The following is a 16,279-nucleotide window of genomic DNA, read 5'->3' on the forward strand; positions in this document are numbered from 1 at the left end:
GATACATTCAGTGCTTTAGTAGAAGAGAAGGAAAGAGAAAAACAAGAGGCCTCAGAAAGAGAAGCCCACTTATTAAGAACAGCTTTCCATCCCTTCCCTGAGTCTTGGAGACCTGAATTGTGTTCATCTGTAAATCATTGGTTCTGAAATTTTTCCTTGGTGTTAATCATTTAGGCAATGTTGGGCGTTAACAAATAACAATTTTTCTTGAATTAGGTAGAAACTTTTTTATTATTTTTCTCTAAGAGGTCATGGCAGAATTCTAAGAATGACTCCCAGTGAGCCTGCCCTTCTATAATCCGCACCCCTTTGAGTGTGGGGTGGCACCCCTGAATTTAATGAGACAATACAACTGCTTGTTACATTGTATGGCCAAAGTGAGATTATCCAGGTGGGCCCATCTAATCACACTAGCCCTTTAAAAGCAGAGAATTGTCTCCTGCTGGTGGCAGAAGAGGCAGGAAGAGATATTTGAAGGAGAAAGATAGCCATGCTGTTGCTGGAGGGAGCTGTGTGCCAAGAATGTGGGTACCCTGTGGCAGTTGAGACTGACTCTTGGCTGACAGCCCGCAAAGAACTGGGGATTTCAGTCCTACAGTCACAAGGAACTGAATTCTGCTAAAAACCTAAACAAGCTTGGAAGTGGATTCTTCCTCAGAACCTCCAGATAAGAGCACAGCACAGCCAACACCTTAATTTCTGCCTGTCAACTTTAAGCAGAGAAACCACCCAAGCCCACCTGAACGTCTCATCTACAGAATTGTGAGTTAAGTTCTTCTAATTTTTTAAGCAGCTGAGTTTGTGGTAATTTGTTATACAGCAATAGGAAGCTAATACAAAGGTAAATAGAATATATTTTTTAAATTGAGGTAATAGTCACATAATACGAGATTACCCATTAACCATATTTAAGCGTACAACTCCGTGGCATTAGTACATTCACAATGTTGTGCAACCATCACCTCTGTCTAGTTCTAAGATATTTCACCACCTCAAAGGAAACTTGTACCCGTTAAGGGATCACTCCCTTTTCTTCCCTCCCCCCAGCCCCTGGCAAACACTCATGTGCTTTCTGTCTCTATGGATTTACCTATTCTGGATGTTTCCTACAAAGGGAATCATACAATATGTGAGTTTCTGTTTCTGCCTTCCTTCATTTCGCATAGCATTTTCAAGGTTCACCAACATTGTAGCATGTATCAGACTCCATTCTTTTTATAGCTGAAAAATATTCCACTTTACATAACACATTTTGTTTATCCATTCATCAGTTGATGGACATTTGGGTGTTTCCCTTTTTTTGGCTATGTGAATAGTGCTGCTATGAACATTTATGTGTAAGTGTTTGAATACCTGGTTTCAATTCTTTTGGGTATATAGGAGTGGAATTGCCAGATCGCCTACTAATTCTATGTTCTGCTGTTTAAGGAATGGCCAAACTGTTTTCCACAGAACCTACACCATTTAACATTCCCACCAGCAATGTATGAGGATTCCAATTACTCCACATCTTTGGCAACACTTGTTTTCTTTTTTCCTTTTTTAAAATATCCATCCTAGGGATGTGAAATGGTGTCTCGAGGTTTTGATTTGCATTTCCCGAATGACTAATGATGTTGACCATCTTTTCATGGATTTGTTAGCCATTTGTGTGTCTTCTTTGGAGAAATGTCAACTCAAGTCTTTTGTCCACTTTATAATTGAATTATCTTTTTGTTGAGTTGTAAGAGTTCTTCATATATTCTGGAGAGTAGAGCTTTGTCAGGTATATGATATGCAAATCTTTTGCCCATTCTGTAAGGGTAAATAGAACATTGAGAGACGTTTTTCTCAATACAGATGGTGTCCAACTTAATGGTTCAACTTAATGGTTTTTCGACTTTATGATGGCGTGAAAGCAATAAGCATTCAGTAGAAACTGTACTTGGAATTTTGAATTTTGAGCTTTTCTGGGGCTAGTGTGGTATGATTCTCTCTTGTGATGCTGGGCAGCTATTGAGGCCACAACTCCAAGTCAGCCAGGTGATCATGAGGGTAACCGACCAATATGTTTATAACCATTCCGTACCCAGACAACCATTATGTTTTTCATTTTCAGTACAGCATTTAATAAATTATGAGATAGTCAACACTTTTATTATAAAATAGGCCTTGTGTTAGATGATTTTGCCCAATTGTAAGCTAATGTAAGTGTTCTAAACATGTTTAAGGTTGGCTAGACTAAGCTATGATGTTCGGTAGGTGTATTAAATGCATTTTCGACTGAAGATATTTTCAACTTACAATGGGTTTATTGAGACATAGCCCCAGTGTAAGTCGAGGAAGATCTATATATGAAAGCATGAGGGAATGTGTGTTTTGCAAAAAGTAGAATTATATTATGTACCCTTTCGAATCTTGCTTTTTCTCACTCAGGAATAATTCATGCAAAACATTCCATGGAATAAGGTTAAGCTCTAATTCTTTCTAAGGTTGCATTGTGTGGGTGTGCTAAAATTTATTCAACTATTCCCTTTTATGGCCTCTCTGGTTTTAGTTTTTTGGTCACTGCCAACAATCCTGCAGTTAACATCCTCGTACAATATATGTCTGTGTATTGTTTTCATTTTATGGGATTTATTCCAAGGAGTGGGATAACTGAGTCAGTTGTATATTTTTTAATAGGAATTGTTCAGTCACTTTACATAAAATCCATAATAACTTACATTTTTACTAGCCACATATGAGAGTATTCTTTTTGCACTGCATACTTGCCAACAACAGGTGTAATCAGGCTTTAAAATTTTTGCTAGTCTGATAGGTGAAAATCAGTGGTTCTCGACCTGTAATGATTTTGCCCCAGCCCGACCCCCAGGACATTTGGCAGAGTCTGGAGAGATTTTTGATTGTCATAACTGTCAATCATAGTTGGGGAGTAGGTGCTACTAGCTTCTAGTGGGCACAGCCAGGGATTCTGCTAAATATCCTAAAATACTCAAGGCAGCCTCCACAACAAAGAGTTATCCAGCCTAGAATGCCAATAGTGCCGAGGCTGAGAAACCCTGGTGTAAAGCGATACCTCATTTTGTCTTCAGTTTGAAAATCTTTATGGATGAATTTGAGTATCTTTCCATATGTTTGTCAGGTATTTGGATTTACTCTTCTGTAAATTACCTGTTCGTGTCCTTTGCTCATTTTTCTTTTGGTTGTTTATTCCTCTCATTAATTTATAACAGCGCTTTGTCTTATAAATGCTTTATTTATCCTCTTCATTGAAAACATTACTTTTCAAATATATTTTTTATTGACCTGACGTAAAAGAAGGTCTGAACCAGTGGTCAGACATATTATGACCTTGGGTAGGAAAATAACATCATAAAAATGTCCCTTTCCCCTAAGTTAATTTATAACTTTAATGCAGTTCCAATTGGAATCCAAACAATATTCAATTAAGAATCCAAAACCATTTTAAAGTTCAGGTAAAATGATAAATGTACAAGAAGAGCTAATAAAATTTTGCAAAGAAAGACTAGTAAGGGGGTACTTGCCTAACCGGGTATCAGAACATACTTTAAAGGCTCTAGAAGCAAATCAATTTGGTAATATAATTGGAATGGAGAAATATATAAGTGAAACAGACTAGGATATCCAGAAATAGAGCTCACTATATGTGAAAATTTAATATTTGACAACTATTTTGTTCAATTAAATGAAAAAAGGGTAAATAATTTAATAAATGTTACTGGCAAAACTGTTGATCCATATGAAGGAAATTAAATTTGAGGCAACTTTATACCATATGTAAAAATAAATTCCAGATATAGAAATGATTTAAATTTAAGTAATAATAATAATCTTCCCCCCAAATCTACGAGACTACATGTATACTCTAGTAGACAATGAAACCCTTTAACTAAGACTAAAAATACACTAATATGAAATAAAATATAAAGAGAATAATAAAATGATCATACTTGTTAACTTGACCTTATTGAGGAGATTTCTGGACTGAAAACAGAAACCTTTTTGTCTTAATGTTTTGTTTTTCTGGCACAATATCTGACTAGTTGAAGGAGCTTAATGAATCTTGGTGAATGAATGGCCCTCTATAGATCGTTGATTCTAATCCCTTAGTGACCCATTTCAAAAACATCAAGGACAGCTTCCGAGCAAGCAGTGATCTGCTTGCTTAACTCACTCACAAAGCATGAGTGAGTTAAACATTGAGAATCTGTGGTGTGGTAGCCCAGGCAGGAAAGGAGCATGGATTCATACCCATGGTAGGGCATATAGAACTTTAGAGCAAAAGCAAGAATTAAGATCAGTTTACCTATTGCATTACTTTCCAGGGGAAGACTCCAAGTTACAGAGAAGTTAAGAGATGTGATGTGATGAAATTGGAAACATGCCTCTTGGCCCAGTTTGAACTTTGTTCTACAATAGAAATAATGATGTAACTCAGAAAAACATAATTATAATCATAGACTTAATTTTGGAAATAATATCAAAGCTGAGGCCAAGAAATGTAAATCAATCTACCAAGATCGCCAAGAGAATTAGATGCAAAGTCAAAACAGTCTTTGGTTGTGCAGACTAACAGTCCAATATTAATCCTCCATGCCATGCAGCCTTTTATGTTCTCTTTTATTTAATATTTCTTTACTTTTCAATATAATGTACCACAAATCAGTTCTCCTTGAAAGCATTGAAATGCCTTTCAAATGTATTTACTCCAACTTACATTCTTAATTCATTCTTATAAGTACGATATGTACAAATAGACGTTTTCCTCAGTTTATAAATGGGAACACTGAGGGACAAGGAATCTCAGTCCTTCCAAGTCACATTTATTCCCTCAACGTGAGTTTATTAAGAGCCTGTTGTCCAAGCATTGTCCTTTGTGCCGTAGAAAACAATGATAAGACAGTCTCCACCTTGAAGTGCTCATACGATGAGTCAGCAGTGAATCAGTCATCCAAGTTCTGCTCTAGGCTGTGACCCTGAATTGCCCCTAAGTTGATGACCTATGTCACAAACAGAAGCATGATGTGTCCTGACAGTAATCATAGACTGAACGACTATACTGTGCTATCCAGTAAAAGGCCAGCTCAGCTCACAAGTGACTCTCCTGCCTGTTTCTTAAATATACTGGACCCAGAATGTTGTATGTAGTCATCAGAACATTGCCCTACAGCTCAGCCATGGCATGAAGCAGCCCATCCAAAGGCCTGCCTACTCATCAGCCTGCTCAGCCTGTGTGGGCCTAGAATGTGGTGCCGCACGAGCAAGGCCCTTTGGGAAAGTGCTTTGGGGTTTGCTCAGTATATATTTTGTGGAAACATGCCTCCCTCCTGCCTCTGCCCGTCTTCTGCCATCCTTGACATCTAAATGGGAATGCCACCATCACTCCTGAATCTTTTTTTTTTTTTTTCTATTTTTTGGCTGCACCACACAGCATGCAAGATCTTAGTTCCCAGACAAGGGATCAAACCCTCGCTTCCTGCAATGGAAGCACGGCGTCTTAACCACTGGACCGCCAGGGAAGTCCCCATCACTCCCTAATCTTAAAAAATTCTGTCCTGTGTGAAAAGTTAGTGCACCCTATGAGAACAAACCTATCGTTAACCGTAACTCAGATATTATTAAACCACCACCTTTATCCTCTGACTTGCATTTATTTGATTGTAGTTTTCTTGCCTCTAGTCTCTTCCTAGCCCAGGCCAGTTTCCATACCACAGTCAGAATAATCTTCCTGGAATCAAATATTACCCTTGTCCTTAATTCTGATTGTTTAAGAATTTTGGGTGTTTACTGAATAAAGCCAAAACTTCTTATTTCTGACTTTTGCTAACCTCTCCAGTCTCATTCTTCACTACTGGCCCGTGCACTCCCTATGTTCAGCTACAAGTGGCTCACCGATTTCTCAAGATGGTGTTCAGATATCTTATCTCCTCTACTACTACAACCCTAGTCCAAGCTATCACCATTTCTTCTCTGAGATACTACACTAGACTCCTAGCTTGTTTTTTTGAACCTAGTCTTCCCCGAACTGTAGTCTGTTTGCACAGCAGCCAGAGTGATCTTCCTAAAGCCTAGATCAAATCATGCCATTTTTCTGCTCAAACCCCTCCAGTAGCTTCCCATTCCACTTGGAATTAAATCCTAAGTTTTTACCATGGCCTGTAAAGCCCTGCCTGATCTGCTCACTCCACCTCAGTATATCTCTGTTCTCACCTCCTATGACTCTTCACCTTCCTGCTCTGGGCCAGCCGCACCGGCTTCCTCATTGTTCCTTGTAGATACCAACCACACTCCCACCTCAGAACCCTTGCACTTGCTGTTCCCCTCTGCCTGGAACAGCCTCTTCCTAGATACTTGCTTGATGTCCTCTCTCACTACTTTCAGGTTACTGCCTAATTATCACCTTATCCTACTTAGAATAGCACATATCCTCATCCTGGCACCACTCTGTCCCTCTACCCTGATTTATTCATCTTAGTACTCATCCCCACTTGCAATATTATGTAATTATTTGTTTGCTTGCATATTTCCTAGAGCACTAGAGTGAGTGTTCCATAAAAGAAGTGACTTTGTTTTTCTTTGCTGCTCTAGAACAGTGCCTGGCAGCAACAGGATCTCAATAAATATTTGTTGAATGAATGAATGAGTGAATGAATGAATAAAATGTCAGCTTCTCTCTGCACACTTCCCTAACACCTCCAGGTTACTGGTTTTTTCTCTGTTCCATTGGAGCTATGTATATACCTCTATTACAGCTATCACATTTTTTATTGTAACCTTTTGCCTCTTATCCCTTACAAGTCTATAAAATCCTCAGACACAGATGTCTTACTTATCTACATATACTTCATGGCATCCAGCACTAATTTGGTGAAAACATGTGGAATGAATGAAAGTGGGAGAAGCAGAATGATACAGCTACATTGGAGATTCTAGGATTCAGATGTATGAGCTCTTTATTAATCCCATCTTCTGGAGGCTACACTGAGACTAAGGGCAGGCGTTTATTTTAATATAGATGTCCAAGGGAAAAATGTAAAAATATCTCCTTCCAGTCTACCATTATTTCCCAAATTTCTCTTCGTGAGGGCTTTTGGCCTTCCTTGGGCCTCCAAAAATAGCTTGGATGGTGATTACAGCTAAAGCCTTAAAAAACAAGCTAATGTGTAACAGTCCTGACATGAAGGTCATGTTACAAATACCAGTCACTTGTAGAATTTAATCAGAAAATAAAATTGATGGTCTTAGGAACGAGACTGTAATCTATCACCCACCTGACTGGCATGAGTCTATGGACCTCATCCACACTCTAGGAGCCAATCTAAGGATAAAACTTACTGTAGTAGAAAACAGCATTGTTTAAGGAGTTGGAAACCCTAAGTTGTAGCTCAGGTTTTTCTACAAACAGGGTCCATGATTTTGGATAAGTGGCTGCACCTTTCACCTCTAACAGAGGGATTGGTACTAGACGAGCTCCAAAACCTTTTCCAGCTGTAAAGGTCTATTGATTGATTCAGCCAGGAGGTTGTACCCAAGTGGCTGTACTCAGTGGAATAAACTGAGTCTGGGAAAGGAATGTATTCTCTCTCAACACCAGTGGCTTTGCATGGGGAGGTATAACAACAGAGTCTGACACCTGGCGGAGCCTGGAAACAGGCCTTAAATCCCATTTGCACTCCCGTTCCTACATAACTGCCTTCTTCAACCTTACAGCAGCTTGGCTTCCACCAAGACGGAAGAGGTGGAGATGAGGGGAAGGGTGGGATGCCACTCTAGCAGGGTTTAAGCAATATGTGTAGCTGAGAAGGGCTTAATCAGGAGACTGCAAACCTATCAGCATTGTGGTGGTTGTCTTAGCTCTGCTGTTGGGTTTTTCTCTGAGAATTAGAATCAATGTGGCCCAGCACTCAGAGTGTGCCCTTTGGAAATTCCCAGGGGGTTCCAGAGATTACCAGAGGCACATTGGCAGTGGACGGTCCCTTGTGAGGCGGCAGCCCTGGAAGTCCGGTCTGTGACTCACAGGCCGAAGAGCCTCCTCATGTCAGACCACACAGAATAGATTTCACCTGAGGCCAGAGCTGCCTAGCCTACTTAGCCAAGCCATGTGGTGAAATAATTTACTTTCTGATATACTTTATCTCTAAAGGAATGCATAGAACTTTTAAGAAAAATGTTATGTCCCGTTTTATAAAAACATGCAGACTCTTACGGCAGCCTCCAAAAAACAGCATTCACGATCACATGGGAATGAGCTGTAAGTTAGGAAATCCTGAATGAGCTGAAATAAGGGTGTGTTGATTTCTCTCATCTAATAATCATTTGTGGCAACATAATTGGCCAAGGAATAGGTGAAATGCTTTATGAGATTCTCACGGCCACAGTCAGTCCATATCTATTAAAATGTTTCTGACGTGTCACTCTCCTCTCTGCCTCTCAACAATGTATAAACACATGCAAACACACAATCACACACTTACTTTCTCTCCTCTCACTTAGTTATATAATCTCCATGTGGTTTGGTGAGGTATTTTAAAATACTCTCCAATGGTAAATTAAGGGCTCAAAGCATTTTATGTAAAGTCTACCCAGATAGAAGAGATTAGTAGGGAAATGCTCTCCCCAACTCTTAATCTAAATATTAGTTCAGGATCTCCTGTCCAGGTTCTCATAACCCCGAACTCCCATTAAGATGTCTACCTTTTATTTCTTCCCTATTCTGTGCTCGCTTTGGCGAGACATGTATTTCCTCCCTATTCTGAGGCTGAGAGTTCTTGGCTGGAATCCTTATTAACAGAAAAGACACTTTCATTTCTTGGTAAGGTAGCCAGGCATAGGGTGCCTGGCACTTAATATGTAATCAGTGAATTGACTGAGGACAGATTTGCTCATGAGAGATTCAATTTTCATTGAATGCAAGCTTTGATAGACAAAGGAGAAAGAAACATGATAAAAAGGTCATTTTCTCTGGAAAAAAAGGAAGAGAGAAAATGAAAAAAGAAAGAAGAAAATAAAAACAAAAAGCTACTAATGTTTACTAGTAGATCCTTAATAGTTCAAAGTCAGACAGATCAAAGGTCAGAGATAGAAAATAAAAGAATAGGATAAGAATTTAAGAAATCAACTGGAACCCTTGCACTCCAAGTATATATTCTAGGAAAAGCCTGCAATCGAATTTAACATCCCTCCACATTCATACAAATTTAGATTGTAAGAAACTGCAGAACATCATTAGAAAGGGTGTTTTTTAAAATGTGGCATTAGGTTTAAGTAGAACAGTACTTTAAAGGGGGCTAAACATAGGATGACAAGATGTGTCTTGGTAAAGCAGAGGATAGAAATGATTATTTTGAAAGAAGTTCTCTTAGTGTGAAAAAGGGAAAAATACTTACATCTTGTGAATATTGAAAAAATAGAGTGAATAAAGTGTTAGGGTAACAGGGTTGTGTGTTGGAGAGGGGAATGAGGGAAGGTAGTTAAACATAAACCTGGGTTTATTTGCAAAGCTTTCATCTTGATAAATGGTACCGTCTTAAAGCAAATACCTTGTCCAGGGAGCTCATAACATTATTTATATTTCAAAATCTAGGCTATAGTCCAAACGATTTCAAATTCTGGGAGAAACTGTTTGTTTAGAGTTCATTGTACTGAGTGTTAATATAACAACACACCATAAAATATTGTTAGCTCTTAAGAAGAGATCAATATGTAATTACTCAAACCAGGCCTTAATAACTAGAAATTTGTAAATAACTCTGTTAGTTCTTTGAGTTCTATAATTGATTAACAAATAAGTATTTGTTTAACTGAATTGAAAGACTCCCAAACATGTTATATTCATTTTCAGGAAAGGCAATTTTTAGAAATGATTAATCTGTACTAAATAGACAGATTATGTCTATACTTATATTTGAATGTTGATGGATTTACCATAGGTATTCTCCTGTGAGCTGGATTAAGGTGTTCTACTACCAAAATAGAATGGTGGTCTAGTCCAAAATTATAGGAAAAAATTAGATTAATGGAAATAATTTTCTCAATTTACATTTTTTCTCCCATTAATTTTTCTGAAATATTTGGCGTCTACTACAATTTGCTTACAATAGAATCTGGTGCAAGAACATAACAACTTTGCAAAAAATTTAGTTCAGTGTTTAATCTTGAGGTCATTGTCATTGAATTGCTATCAAAATCATGACTTAGGTAAAACAATATTTATGATATAAGCTGTTGTCTGAAGGAAAACAATTTTCCTTGAGGAACTATAAAATCTACCAGACCAGGAGAGAGCAACGCAGTTGGATCACATAGTACTGGCCTCTGTAGACTTGCTTTCGCTGAAGTGTGCTTTGGTGGGAATCCTTCAGCGCCTCCTGAAGGATACACAGGAAACAATCTTATAAAATCTACTCTTGTTAAACAAGAGTGCTCTGCACATTATATGATGGCCTCTTTCTATGGATCTTCGGGCGAAATTTAATTTCAGTATCAAAAAAAAGTGCTCTTTGGGGCATTTTTCAGGGACACTGAATTGTATAGCTGATAAGGCTTTTCTTTTTACATTGGTATTTACAAACTTCCTGGTAAACCCAAGCCCCACCCATAGCAAGGTGAAGGGTTTTATGGTATGCATTTTTATACTTCCTGTTTATGGTCCTACCTCTGTTTTTGCTTTCTCTCTTACTTCTAACATATGTTACCTAGTAGTATTTTATGTTTTCTTTTAAGCAACCTTAAATCTTTTGGAAGAACAAGATGAGAGATACATGAATATATTCATTCATATATACATAAAATTATGTTGTGTTTAGTCATTTGAGTTTTATTTTTTGCTAAGAGCATGGTGCTTTCCAATTATGTTGCCTCCTGAAGAAGTATGAGAATCTTTGATTTAGAATATTAGCTGATAGGAAGGCAGAGAAGATTCTTTATAATATCTGGAAGATATCAAACTACACTATCATCACCAGCTGATAAATTTTTTTTTTTTTTTAAAGTCTATTTTCTTTTCTTTTTTTTTTTTTTTAACCATTTACTGGGTCTTCCAGTTGATTTTTTTTTTAATTTATTTATTTATTATTTATGGGTGTGTTGGGTCTTCGTTTCTGTGCGAGGGCCCTCTCTAGCTGCGGCAAGCGGGGGCCACTCCTCATCGCGGTGCGCGGGCCTCTCACCATCGCGGCCTCTCCCGTCGCGGAGCACAGGCTCCAGACGCGCAGGCTCAGCAGTTGTGGCCCACGGGCCCAGCTGCTCCGCGGCATATGGGATCTTCCCAGACCGGGGCTCGAACCCGTGTCCCCTGCATTGGCAGGCAGACTCTCAACCACTGCGCCACCAGGGAAGCCCTGATAAATTTTTAAAGACCTATTTGGTTCATTACAGAAAAGTACAGCCTTCACAATACATGCTACAATCTAGCAAGCTGACCATTCTTCCTAGTTTAGCCTCTGGCACGTTATTTACAACTCCCTTTTTCAAGCCTTCTTCATTGGCAACCAATTCATTTTTTCTTGTAAATTTTTACTTACTTCTGTTTTAAATTATCTCAGTTTGTGGATAATTTACAATAATTTCTGAATCTCATACTAGGCCTATGGACTCCGGATGTAAACTGCTGTTAAATAGTCTCTATTCCTGAGAAAAACATAATTAGGTCAGTTAAGTCCACTGACTAAAGTCAACTCAAGCTGTTCAATTCTTTGTTTAACCTGGATAATTAAGGCTTGACCTCTGTGTGAAAAGTCTTCAGAACTCTGGCTAGGTACAGTCGAATGAGACAAAGTCATTTTATCTGCCTGTGTCCTACTGCTTTTCCTATCTCTAGTCTATAAAACCATAAGAACTTGGAAGAATTAAGCATTCAGAATTTTCCATAAAATAACTCTCTATTAGCAAAAAAAAAAAAACCCACACAATAAAAATGGTAGCATGGAACCTTCAGATATTTTAAAGTGTGTGTTAGGCCCACTGCCTTAGGGCACATGCCAATTATAGAACCAAAATCCACTGCCCCGTGACTTGCTCCTTCTTGGTCCATCCAGAGAAATAAATGGTGAAATGTTCATGGGTCTTCGGAGGATCCAAGCTATTTGGTGAATGCTTTTTCCCCGAGTTTGCCAAAATGTCCTGAACTCAAAATAGAGTGATTATTCAGTTATTCTAAAAAGAGACATGCAGTTTGTAATTTCTTTCAACAATCTGAAAAAATCATGGAGAACTAATTCCATGTTTCCTATGACCCTTTCATAATTGTGATACACTCACAGCCGCTCTTTTCCAATTCTCAATTAGAATAATTAATAATGTTTAGGATATTATCTGTTGGTTTCCTCTTCCGAGTCATGATTCTACTGCAAGTCATTTAACTCCTTTCCATAGCAGCTAGTTATGATATAGCAAGCAGTATGTTTGCTTGCTATCTTTTATGTTATGTCAGTGGAGGTTGTACTACATAGCAAAGGTTTAATTTTATCTAAATGACTTCAAAGAGAAGAATAAAAATATGGAAATGCTTATGTCAAAATAAGAGGGGTTTTAATATTTCTACACAGCATCAGATATAACCCATGGATCATAAACATTATAATTTCCATTGTATGGAAGAGAAACCAGACTGAAAGAGAGACTGGGCATCTGATCATCTGGTTTCTGGCTTCAGCTCTGAAATAAACAAACCATAGCATCAGGTAGGTTGTTGAAACTTTGTGGCCTTATTTTATTTTATTTTTTTTGGCTGCATTGGGTCTTCATTGCTGCGCGCAGGCTCTCTCTAGTTGTGGCGAGCAGGGGCTACTCTTCATTGCGGTGCGCAGGCTTCCCATTGTGGTGGCTTCTCTTGTTGTGGAGCATGGGCTCTAGGGCATGCAGGCTTTAGTAGTTGTGGCGTGTGGGTTCAGTAGTTGTGGTGCATGGGCTCAGCAGTTGTGGCTCTCAGGCTCTAGAGCACAGGCTCAGTAGTTGTGGTGCACAGGCTTAGTTGCTCAACGGCATGTGGAATCTTCCGGGACCAAGGCTTGAACCCGTGTCCCCTGCATTGGCAGGTGGATTCTTAACCACTGCACCACCAGGGAAGTCCCTAGTTTTTTCTTACATAGGATAATGAAGCTGGACCTCATGCTCCATTCTCATCTCTTCCCCTATCACTCCTATTATATTCTTGCCCTATTATACTTTGGTAGATTCTAGATTGGAAGAGATGCTGCCCATTTGTTCAGTAGAGGGACCCAGGACTAGCTACGTAATTTGTGGGGCCCATTGCAAAATGAAACTGTCAGACTCCTTGTTAAAAAATTATTAAGAAATTCATGAGGGTGACCATGGAGCATTAAACTAAGCACGGGGCCCCTCTGGGCATGGAGGCTTTTTGTAACTGAACAGATCACACACCCTTGAGGCTGACCCTGGAGAGACCAAAGGAATTTTTCCTTCCCATTTAGACACACTCTTTTGCTCTTAACAGAATGCAAATGAGAGAAATTTTGGTGGAACAGTGGCGTGAATCATTAAAGGGAAGCAATAATGGGAATACAATATTAGAAAGCCACTGTTTTAGACTGACCAAAGTGGCGAGATAGGGGGCTCCAGACTTTCCTTCCTCCCACAGATTCACTGAATGTACAGCTACACATGGGTCAATTTCCTTTGAGAGAAATCTAGAAACAAATTGAGTGACTCCTACACATTGGGTGACTGAGAAAATGCCCACATCCAAACGGGTAGGAAGGGCTGAGAATACATATTCACCATAAACCCGACCCCCAGCAGAGTGCCTTTCAATCAGGAGAGAACCCCCAAATTCTCAGCTTCTCCTTGTGAGTAAAGGTTTGGATCACACATCTAGTGCCCCAACTTTTACAACTGCCACCTGAGGAATGGGAATGCCCAAATCACCCAGCTGAGAGAGCCAGTCGAGTTTGGCATTCACAAGTCCCACAGGACCATAGCAAACAGAGAAGGAATGGTTAAAGGAGCACATGAACACTCCCTGCAGTTATACCCCAGGGCTCAGTGCAAAGGGAGCAGTCAAAAACTCCCTTCTCCCAATTTCTGCTAGAAGGGATTTGACTGTATACTTTCCCAGCTGCTATTTGAGGTTCTGGCTTCTAATCAGCCTGCATGTGGCAGCTGACTGGGATCCTCCCAGGAGCCTGAAAGAGTTGGCGGGCATGTCCCCTGCTGTGTCCCCTAGCTTGCTACAGCGGTAAACCAAGTCTCCAGCTTCTCCCTGGAAGAAACATACCCACCCGTGTAGCACACCAAATATCACAGCTGCCACATGAGGGACTGGCTTGCAAATCACCTAGCTCTGGGTACTGATGGGGCTTGGCATTTACGAGTCCCCCAGGACCACAGAAAACAAAGAGGTGGCTCTGTATGGGTGCACAAGTCCTACCAGAGACTATTGCTTCTGGCTCAGCAGAGTGAGTAGGCAAAAACACCCATTTCCAAGTTTCTCCCTGATAGGTCTATATTGCATATCTAATGTCCTGACTTTCTTAGCTGCTGCTCGAAAGTCAAGCTTCCAATTAGCCTTCATCAGAGAGCTGATGGGGCAGGCAGTTAACAGTCCTCTGGGACCCCTGAACAGCCGTGTGGGCATTTCCCATTGCCTTTGGGACAGTGGCAGGTCTTGGCACAACCTAATCTACTGGGAGCCACTAGGCGCAAAGAAGGTGGCTTGGTCAATCACAGAGGTTTGATAGGCAACCAGGAGCTCAGGTGGGCTGACTGATGAGGTTCATCTCCTACACGACGCAGTCTGTCAAGACTGGGAGAGGTGGCTGTTTTATCTAATGCACAGAAACAAATGTAGAGAGTCAAGAAAAAGGAAGAAACAGGAAGATATATTCCAAACAGAAGAACAAGGTAAATATCCAGAAACTGACCGGATGGCTTCACAGTTGAATTCTACAGAACACGTAACGAAGAATTAATACCAATCCTTCTCAAACTCTTCCCAAAAATTGAAGAAGTGAGAATATTCCTAAACTTATATTACAAGGCCAACATTATACTCATACCAAAGCCAGATAAGGACACAAAAGAAGATTACAGGCCAATATCCTTGATGAACATAGATACAAAAATGCTCATCAAAATTTTAGCAAACTGAATTCAACAGTACATCAAAAGGATCATACTCTGTGATCACATGGGATTTATTCCTGGTTCGACATATGCAAATCAAAATATGTGATATACCACATTAAAAAATTAATGATAAAAATCGTATCATCTCAATACATGCAGAAAAAGTATTTGACAAAATTCAACATCCTTTCATGATAAAAACTCTCAAGTTGGGTATAGCTGAAATGCACCTCAGCATAATACAGAGCATATCTGAGAAGTCCACAACTAATATCATACTCAATGGTGAAAAGCTGAAAACTTTTCCTTTAAGATCAGGAATAAGAAAAGGATGCCTACGTTCACCATTTCTATTCAACATATGGAAGTTATAGTGGGAGGAATTATGCAAAAAAAAAAAAAAGATATCCAAATCTGAAAGGAACATGTAAAATTGTTATTTGCAGATGATATGATCTTATATGTAGAAAATCCTAAAGGCTCAACCAAAAAACCTTTGGAATTAGTAAATGAATTCAGTAAAATGGCAGGATACGAAATCATTATACAAAAACTAGTTGCATTTCTATACACTAACAATGAACTATTGAAAAGAGAAATTAAAACAATCCCATCTATAACAGAATCAAAAAGAATAAATATTTAGGAATAAATTCTCTCAAGTGAAAGATCTGTACACTGAAAAGTATAAAACATTGAGAAAAGAAATCAAAGACACAGTTGAATGGAAAGATGTTTTCTATCATGGATTGCAAGAATGTATAATGTTAAAATGTCCATAGTATCCAAAGCAGTCTACAAATTCAATGCAATCCCTCTAAAAATTTCAATGGCTTTTTTTCACGGAAATAGAAAAAGCAATCCTAAAATTTCTATGGATCCACAAAAGACCCTGAATTGCTATAGCAATCTTAAAGAGTAAAGGTGGAGACATCACACTTCCTGATTTCAACTATATTATAAAGCTATAGTAATCAAAACATTATGGTATTGGCATAAAAACAGACACATGGACAAATGGAACAGAATCAAAGCCCAGAAATTAACCCATGAAGATATGGTCAATTAATTTTTGACAGAGGTACCAAAAATACACAATGGGGAAAGGATAGTCTCTTCAACAAATTGTGTAAAAACTCAAAATCCACATGCAAAAGAATGAAATTGGACCTCTATCTTACACCATACACAA

Source organism: Balaenoptera musculus, chromosome 1 (genome assembly GCF_009873245.2).
Source record: "Balaenoptera musculus isolate JJ_BM4_2016_0621 chromosome 1, mBalMus1.pri.v3, whole genome shotgun sequence".
NCBI lineage: Eukaryota > Metazoa > Chordata > Mammalia > Artiodactyla > Balaenopteridae > Balaenoptera > Balaenoptera musculus.